This window comes from Artemia sp. Qi Xiang Cuo, chromosome 18 (genome assembly GCF_049724085.1).
Source record: "Artemia sp. Qi Xiang Cuo chromosome 18, ASM4972408v1, whole genome shotgun sequence".
NCBI lineage: Eukaryota > Metazoa > Arthropoda > Branchiopoda > Anostraca > Artemiidae > Artemia > Artemia sp. Qi Xiang Cuo.
Window position 1 is genome coordinate 60,970,568 of NC_142811.1, and position 9,855 is coordinate 60,980,422.

The 9,855-nt window shown below is 34.2% G+C and overlaps 3 pseudogenes; 2 read left to right on the top strand and 1 right to left on the bottom strand.

The window, feature by feature from the left end:
* Positions 1-1,225: 1,225 nt before the first annotated feature.
* On the bottom strand, positions 1,226-3,073 carry LOC148941735 (UTP--glucose-1-phosphate uridylyltransferase pseudogene; annotated as a pseudogene).
* Positions 3,074-3,473: 400 nt separating this feature from the next.
* On the top strand, positions 3,474-6,122 carry LOC148941736 (vesicle-associated membrane protein 3 pseudogene; annotated as a pseudogene).
* Positions 4,020-5,252, top strand: LOC148941737 (UTP--glucose-1-phosphate uridylyltransferase pseudogene; annotated as a pseudogene).
* Positions 6,123-9,855: the final 3,733 nt, after the last annotated feature.

A 9,855-nucleotide genomic window follows, 5' to 3' on the forward strand; every position in this document is an offset into this window, starting at 1 on the left:
GTTGTAATAGGTCTAATAAAAGATCAATAATAATTCAGTCATTGACGTAATAAGTTGATACTAGAAAAAATCTTTTTGTATGAATTATAATCCAGGATAAATGTCGACGAGAGGAAACGGATATAATGAGGCGGATATTGGATTGGCTGATCCCCCCTAGCCCTCCCAAAAGTGCTCTGTCGAGGACAAAAAGGGAGCGTGTCCAGTGTGTTATAATTATTCCTATAAGAGGTCCAATTTTTTGAAAAGTCATTTAGAGGGCTAAGACCTTTCGTGATATAGACTTAGAAATAATTACCAGTCATATATGAAACAGGGCTGCTCCAATCTTAGTTAATAGAGCAAGGGGGATCAAAAACGAAAATGATTGATTTAGTGCACTCGCTAAAAAGATCACTGAGGCTACCGATTGAATTAAGAAATATTTTAGTCTATTTTCCTTTCTTTCTTCAATTATAATGGGGATAAAGCTTAAAGAGTTTATTTCCATTCTAATCCACAAACCTAATCAGGAGTGGGCAGATACCATAAGGACGTAGGAAAAAAATAATCATAATCATTTAATCATTTAGAGAGGGATTTCTCTATCACTGGGGTATGAGCCCAGTAGCTTAACTTAGCTTACTCTTTAATTCAGCCAGGGGAGAAAGACTCCCCCCCCCCCGAGAATACTTCATAAAGGAAGTGGTTTGAGGGAGGGGTTTTTCTCGGAGGCTAAGTCAAAGCTAAACATATAGCACTACTCAAATAGTACACAAAACCTGTATCATGAAAAACTAAACTTCAATGTTAATCATCATGAAAACCGCGGCACCTATTAAGATTAACTTAGCAGTCATTTCAAGTGAACTCGTTGACAGGAGGGGGGTCGGAACCCTCATTCTTGAAGTTTTTGGGAGCTAAAATTGGGACGAGTCCAATTTGCATTTCTCAGACTTTAAGGGAGCATGTTGAACAGGGCAATTTTTCGAAACAAACTCAATAGACCCCTCATTAACATTGAAAAAGCGACACACAAAATTCCCTAAACGTAATGTTTAAGCTGATTTTTAGTGATTTTAGGGGTTTTTGGATCTAAAATTTTAAACTAATTTACGTATATAGAACATCATTTAAATCATATTAAATAAAAAAAGTTATTTAATGGAATGTATGTATAAGAACATATATAAACACACTACTAGTATATTTATCCTAACACGCAGTGTTAGGATAAACATACTAGTCAAACGTACAATTGTACGTTTAACATACATACAATTGTCAAACGATATATAAACATACAATTGTCAAACGATTTCATAGCAGCACCAACAGCCGTCTCAAGCTGTAAAACATTAACACCATTTTTAACTGTTTTTGGGTTAACAATGACTTCCATATTCAGGGTGTTTTCATCAATAGCTCGTTTAATGGCATCCAGCCGAATTCATAGGTTATTCGTTTAAGATTTTGAATGTTTTAATTGATTTAAACTCATCGACATGCTGCTTTGGCCCTTGAGCAATCTCAAGCAAACGTAGCTTCCCTTCATACTGAATGAGTGTGCCACCCTTAACGTCTGCCCGTGTTTTATCAGTAACCTCTATTAGAAACTCGACAGGAGATCTATTTTGAGCATTGATCAACATTTTAAGAATATTGAGATCCACCGTAGCACCAAGGTTGTCAATATTTGATATGAAACAGTATTCGTATCCTTCGCTAAGAAAACGGTTAAGTAATCCCGAATGGGCAAATGAGGCATAGAAATCACCATGGCCAGGTGGGTACCAAGCTTCTTGGTCATCTTCAATTGAGTAATTCCTGGCAATAGGTGAATGAGATTCTCTGTGAATCCTTGGATAGCAAGATTGGTTGAAGGTTTCAATCGGTATATCCAAATTTCTATATTTTTGAAGGACCTTTATTGTCTCTTCATCCGTGTTGAACGAGTTCATAAGCACTAATGGAACATTGGAACTGTACTTATTGTTTAAATACTTAATTTGTTGAACAGTCAAATCCAAAAAAGTTAAACCTTTCCGGACTGCAATGACAGATTTTGGACCTTGACAGCCCATGGACGTTCCCAGACCTCCGTTCAACTTCACAACAACTAACTTCTTAAACATATCTGCTATTTGGTGTTCTTTGGGAGCTTCCAAATTCTTATAGTCTCTTACTGAAACTTCCGGTAACTTTTCAATTTTTTCCCATTGAAATTTTGCTCCATCGTCTTCTAAAAATTTTGAATACAGTTTTTTAAAACTATCAAGTTCCTTCTCGCTTTGCTCTTTATATCGTGGTTGTGCGGTCTGAAGCAACCTGTCCAAATCTTTCACTAGCTGCGATTTAGCATCCCTTTTTGTGCAAGATTGAAAATTGGAAACATCCGATAAATTATGGCCATGGCCAGAGTTGAAATTTTTTTGTTCATAAGTAGTAAGACTCAAACTTAAAAATGTAGTAATATGACGAGTTAAAGTCGCGCATCGAGTAGCGATCACCTAATTAAAAACAAAATTAATTAAAAAAATTTCTGGTATTGTTCTAGTTTGAAAGGATAAACAAAAATTATTGCTTGGACACCAGAGATATTTTTGCAATTTACATGATTAAGTGAAAAACTAAAATAAAAATTTAATTTCGTTTCTAGGGAAATATAGCACAAGAGATATGCACTATGGAAGTCGATCCAAACAAAATTTGGTTCCAGGAGATAATTATAGCTTTGAAATGAGAGATGAAAGATGAAATAAAACTTTTGTTGATAAAATCGATCAAAAAAACAAAACTAATTTTAAAATTTTCAAGTGCTTTTCTAGTTTAAATTGAAAAATTAATATTATTGGTCAGACACCATAAATATTTTTGCAGTTTACATAATATCTTAAGCGATTCCGGACTGAAAATTAAAAAAAGTAAAAGATTGAATTTCCATTCTACAGATATATAGCACAAAAGAAGTTTGGTTCAGGAGAAATTAAAACTTTGAAGTGAGAGATGAAATAAAAGTTTTAGTTATTAAATTGAACAGAAAACTTAAAAAAACAGCAAAAAATAGAATCACTTTACACAAAAAAACCTGCATTTTTTATGTCTTTTCAAGCTTCATCTTTTGAAACTTATTGGGTTTTTGAAGCAAGACCGATTTCTAACACCGATTGTCTACTAATAACCATATATGACGTAATAAGTGACGTTTCGTAATATTTAACACCGATTGTTAACTAATAGTCATATATGACGTAATGAGTGACATGACGTAAGTATTGAAGAAATCAATTTTTATTTTATTATAGTTTTCAGTGCAGAATCAATAAGGTTATAAACTGCGAAAATATTTATGGTGTATGAGCAATAATTTTAATCCTTTAATTCAAACTAGAAAAATACCTAAAAATTTTTAAATTAGTTTTATTTTTAAATTAAAGAATGAACTTTAGCCCATAGTAACTGAAGTGTTAAAAGGAATCATTTTATAGAGGATTATGTTACCGGAAGATTCAGTAAGAGACTATAAGAATTTGGAAAATCCCAAAGAACACCAAATAGCAGATATTTCACCAACCAGCCTTGCTCCAGAAGGTGCTGGCGGTGATGCGCCCATCGTTGGTGGTCCAAGGACGCCACAGCAAATTGCAGCTCAGAGGTGGTTACAGCAGACACAGGCGCAAGTAGATGAGGTCGTCGATATTATGAGGACAAATGTAGAGAAGGTGTTGGAGAGGGACCAAAAACTGTCCGAGCTCAACAACCGTGCAGCTGCTTTACAACAAGGTGCAATATCGGATGTTTCCGATTTTCAATCTTGCACAAAAAGGGATGCTAAATTGCAGCTAGTGAAAGATTTGGACAGGTTGCTTCAGACCGCACAACCACAATATAAAGAGCAAAGCGAGAAGGAACTTGATAGTTTTAAAAAACTGTATTCAAAATTTTTAGAAGACGATGGGGCAAAATTTCAATGGGAAAAAATTGAAAAGTTACCGGAAGATTCAGTAAGAGACTATAAGAATTTGGAAGCTCCCAAAGAACACCAAATAGCAGATATGTTGAAGAAGTTAGTTGTTGTGAAGTTGAACGGAGGTCTGGGAACGTCCATGGGCTGTCAAGGTCCAAAATCTGTCATTGCAGTCCGGAAAGGTTTAACTTTTTTGGATTTGACTGTTCAACAAATTAAGTATTTAAACAATAAGTACAGTTCCAATGTTCCGTTAGTGCTTATGAATTCGTTCAACACGGATGAAGACACAATTAAGGTCCTTCAAAAATATAGAAATTTGGATATACCGATTGAAACCTTCAACCAATCTTGCTATCCAAGGATTCACAGAGAATCTCATTCACCTATTGCCAGGAATTACTCAATTGAAGATGACCAAGAAGCTTGGTACCCACCTGGCCATGGTGATTTCTATGCCTCATTTGCCCATTCGGGATTACTTAACCGTTTTCTTAGCGAAGGATACGAATACTGTTTCATATCAAATATTGACAACCTTGGTGCTACGGTGGATCTCAATATTCTTAAAATGTTGATCAATGCTCAAAATAGATCTCCTGTCGAGTTTCTAATAGAGGTTACTGATAAAACACGGGCAGACGTTAAGGGTGGCACCCTCATTCAGTATGAAGGGAAGCTCCGTTTGCTTGAGATTGCTCAGGTGCCAAAGGAGCATGTTGAAGAGTTTAAATCAATTACAACATTCAAAATCTTCAACACGAATAACCTGTGGATTCGTCTGGATGCCATTAAGCGATCTATCGATGAAAACACCCTGGAAATGGAGGTTATTGTTAACCAGAAAACACTTAAAAATGGAGTTAATGTTTTACAGCTTGAGACAGCTGTTGGTGCTGCTATAAAATCGTTTGATAATTGCATTGGTTTAAATGTACCTCGTTCCCGTTTCTTGCCTGTGAAGAAGACACAAGATCTTTTGCTTCTGAAGAGCAATTTGTATCTTATAAAAAATGGAAGTCTCAAGATGAATCCTCTCAGAAGTTTCTCATCAACCCCATTCATTAAGCTGGGAGACAATCAATTTGCAAAGGTGGCTGATTTCTTACGCCGTTTTGAGACAATCCCCGATATTCTTGAATTAGATCATTTGACGGTGTCTGGGGATGTCACATTTGGCCATAATGTTTCATTGAAAGGAACAGTAATTATTATTGCAAATCACGGTAAAAGAATTGATATTCCATCTTGTACTTTACTAGAGAATAAGATCGTGACTGGTAATCTACGTATTTTGGACCATTAGTAGCAGTAAATTTATTTCTTGGGTTGTTAAAGTGGAGTACTTTGGATGAAATATTTCAGCGAAAAAATTCAGAAAAGTTAAGGAAATGTTGGATCTTTTTTATTTTGTTTTTCTTATAGCGTAAAAAACACAAAAGAGATTGATTAGTTTATGAAATAACACATTTAAGCTGAAAACTGGAACGTCGTGGTTTGTTTCAGTAGCGGCAACCTAATAAAAGACAAACAGGGCCAATAGTAAAAAAAAAGCCAGAATCCCTAAAATGGGGTAAAATAGAAACACAAAGTATTTATATAAAATGCATTTACATATAGAACTGAACACTAGTGCATTTAAATATAGAAAGGAATACTGATACATTTACACATAGATATCAGGGTTGCAGCGGTAGCTAGTAACCTAGTAAGAGATGATCACGTCCAATGAGGTTGTCGATATTATGAGGACAAATGTAGAGAAGGTGTTGGAAAGGGACCAAAAACTGTCCGAGCTTGACGACCGTGCAGATGCTTTACAACAAGGTGCATCACAGTTTGAACAGCAAGCTGCGAAAATAAAAAACAAATTCTGGTGGAAAAATATGAAGATGTGGCTAATAATTGGTGTAATTGCTATTTTGGTGCTGATCATCATTATTATTGCTGCCACCTCTGGAGGTGATTCCCCATGATTTTTCCCCAACTTTACCAATAATTCCTTTTCTTTTTGAAGCGCTGCCTAGGAGAATGGATATCTTTATGTGTATATATCGTTAATAGATTACTATGTTATGGACTTCAGTTTCATTCTTTTCCTTATGAATGTATAGTATTAAAAAAGTGGTTCCAAATATTGTAAGCTTGTTAATGATCGTAATAAATTGGTGTAACGTCTAAAAGAAAAAAAAAAAAAATAGCAGATATGTTGTTTGATCAAATCAAACAGTTCGTGGTAACGAACTGTATAGTAAGAGCGATGTGTCTCAATTTAAATTTCATCAAGTTTAATTATACCCATCAAAAGTTACGAGCCTGAAAAAATTTCTTTTATTTTCAGAACAAAAGCGAAAAACACCCCCTAAGAGTCATATAATCTTAATGAAAAAATCACACCATCAGATTTAGTGTATCTAAGAACCTTCCTGTAGAATTTTCAAGCTCCTATCTGCCAAAACGTGGAATTTTGTATTTTTTGTCAGAAGGAAGATCACGGATGCGTGTTTATTTGCCCTTTTTTCTATTTACCAGGCGTGATTGTCTCGACCAAATGGCCCTAGAATTATACAAGAGGGCTCTTTCAATAGGAAATAAAAAGTTCTAGTGCCCCTTTAATCAAAAAACAAATTTTTAAAAATATCATTTTCTTACAGAAAAATGCATTTTTGATGTTGCAGTCGTTTCAAAGGTATTTGATTTTTTAAGCAATTCAACAGTTCTTAGTAATGAACTGTATAGTAAGAGCGATTTGTCTCAATAGTAACCGAAACTCTAAAAAAAAAATTTTGATACCAATAGAAACATCAAAAGAACCGGATTATCATGATGATTTTAAATATGTAACAACCATTTATTGTAGTATTGTAGTTATGAGTTTTAAATTAACTTTAGAATAATGTATTTGACTGGCCATCAGGAACTTTCACTCCTAACCTAAAAACTTGTTTGCATATTATGGTACTGTGAGCCAAGGGACTAAAATTTGTTTATTTTTTAGTCGTATAGAAAAGAACCTATTTAGGTCTTGTTTAGTCCCCTTTTATAGGGAAGAGTTTTTGGTAAAGAATTTTTTTATTTGTGTCTCCTTCTTCCTGTGATTAAAGGATTTGTGAATTTAAGTCTCAAGCAAATTATTAATAAATTGTTTTGGCTCCTTTTTATGGAAATATGGTTATGTGTATCATACCGTCTTTTATAAAAAAAATATAGCACAAAATTTTAGAGATTCTCCATTTAGGAGTTAAGAAGAAAAAGTTTGGTTCCAGGAGACAATTATAACTTTGAAATGACAGATGAAATAAAATTATTTCATTTAAAATTTTCTGGAATTATTCTAGTTTCAATTGCCAAGTCAGATTTTCTGTTAAAACCCTAAATAAAACTACTCATTTCATTCAACTTTATCTATGCTTTTTATAATGTTAATAATTATATGTTGATCTTTTTGTGCAAGATGATGTTTATAACATTTGCTACTCTAGTGTAATACAAAAACGTTGTTTTTGTAAAAAGTTGATTTTATCCTATGAATTATTTTGTTAATTACAAATAGTTTTTAAATGCATGCATTTCCTTTAAAATTAGCCATTAAACATCTTTCAATGATATTTCACAACATAAATAGAGTGCACAAATAACTGTGCAATTAATGCTTGACCCAAGAACGAATACAGAATTAATATTTTAGGGAATACTCCGGCAAAAACCGGGCCCCCTGGTTTGTGCTTTGAGTTCCTCAACTCTTTTAATTATTGCAAGGCTAACTTTCTAGGGTGGGGGATGGGCACGTTCACCTAAGTCCATCCTTCTGATTGGAGCCACATCGTAGTAACATCGGCAGATAGTAAAAAAGCCATGTTTTTTTTAACGGTATGTTCTTTTTCTTGATTTTGACTGGACACACATATTTCAGGAGTGGAAAATTAAATTTGTGATTTGACAAGCTTTTACCAAAATATTCAAATAATCTTTGATTTTAGATAATTGATTCATGAGTTTGCTAGGGAATAACCTAAAGAAGAATCAATGAAAAAATTCTATCCACGGGGAAACTTAAATGGTCTTTTATAGGGATTTGCTAGTTTGCTGTTTCTTCATTAGTATTAAAAATAAGAATCAGCCCTTTTATTTGCAAGGATTTATCCATAATCATCATGGTTTCAGCATCTAAAAAAACCTAATATAGAAAGATCACTTTTTGGATTGTGTCTATATCAATCCAAAAAGTATATATAAAAAAAAACCTCTTTTGAGAAAAAATAGTAGAGCACAATTCAAGCTGATACGTATAGTAATATGGTAAAAGAAAGATAAATAAAGTTACCAGCCTCGTACGTTTTATTCAGCGTCAGCTTTCTATTCATTTTGCAAAAAAGGTGATACCCCTGTCTACGTGTAAGATATGCATTACCCTTCTAGTTTTTTTTAAGAAATACATCCTGCTTCACTCTAAGCTATTGGTAGGAAACTGAGTGTCAGTGATTTTTTTTTTCTCCTAATAGAATGCTTCTGCCGTCGTGTGTGGTCTTGACCTTTAACATCTTATCGCAACAAGTCCTGCTGCCAGCATGACCGTGTCCAATCACAATTTTTGAAAGTTGGACTTATTTTATTTAATACTGAAATTTTTTAAATATTTAGTGATGCTCTTTTCCACCCCTAAATCAAATATTACAGCTTAGATAATCTGTCGCATTTCACCAATTAATTAAATGGACATTTACAGCGCAATTGGTTCTGCGCTAAAGTATAGTTATAGTAAACGTGAATTTTCTACTTTGAGTTCCCCCCTGGTAATGGCTCACGCACTTTGCATTTCATCACTTTGGGGCTCACAGTCTAAAAAAGGGTTCTAGGCGTTTACCCCCCCCCCGGAAATACCCCCAGGGAAAATACCCCCCACCCGCGGAAAATACCCCCCGCAGAAAATAACCCCTCGAAAAATAACCCGCCCCCCCCCCCCGCAAAAAATATCCCCGGAAAATACCTCCCCGTAAAATAAGGGCTTTCCAAATTTGAGAATTTTATTGGAGTTTTCTTTTTATTTCCCTTTGGCGAAAGAATATTGGTACATGTGTATAATGCGCCACTCACTCAAGTTTGTGCTGTGTAAAACTTGAGAAAACGCCAGTTTTTTTGTTAGTTTTTTCGTTACTTTAGAAAGAAATTTGGGCTATAAATTTGCATATTAGGGGGTGGGGGTAAAGTATAGCGGGTCTGCATGCAAAATGTGTTTGGACAATTATCCTGCATATTAGATAGATATATAGAGAAGTGTATTTTAAAGCCAATAAGCGGTAATGAACAAAATAATATAACATAAATGAAAGGCAAAAATAACATAAACTTTGATCAGCAATCATCATAAAAAACTTAAATGAAACACTACATTAAACCTAATAATAGTACTTAATACTTGGAAAATCGGTCATTGAAAAAAAAAAAAACTTAACACATAGAAAAGTACTTAAATGAAACATTATTTTTACTTTATACTGGGATTTGTTTTTTTTTTAGCAAAATTTCTTGTTACCACGCTATTCTTCTGTAATTTTTAGTGGCCATGCCATACCTAGAACGAATTATTTTCTGACTTCAAACTGTTCAAATACTTTACTACCCTCCTCCCATATGTGCAAATATGTAGCCCAAATTATATATTTCCCATCTATTCTGTCAGTTGTCTTTGTCTTGTCTCATGCTAAGATGAGAGTAACTAACAAAGAAGCCAGTTTGTTCTCAAGTTTTACACAGCATAAACTTGAGTGAGTGGTGCATAATTCACAAGTACCAAAATTCCTTCCCTCTACGAAAATAAAAAAAATTAAACTCAAATAAAATTCTCAAATTTGGAAAGCCTTATTTTTCACGGCGGAGGGGGTATTAACCGGGGGGGGGGAGCGTATTAT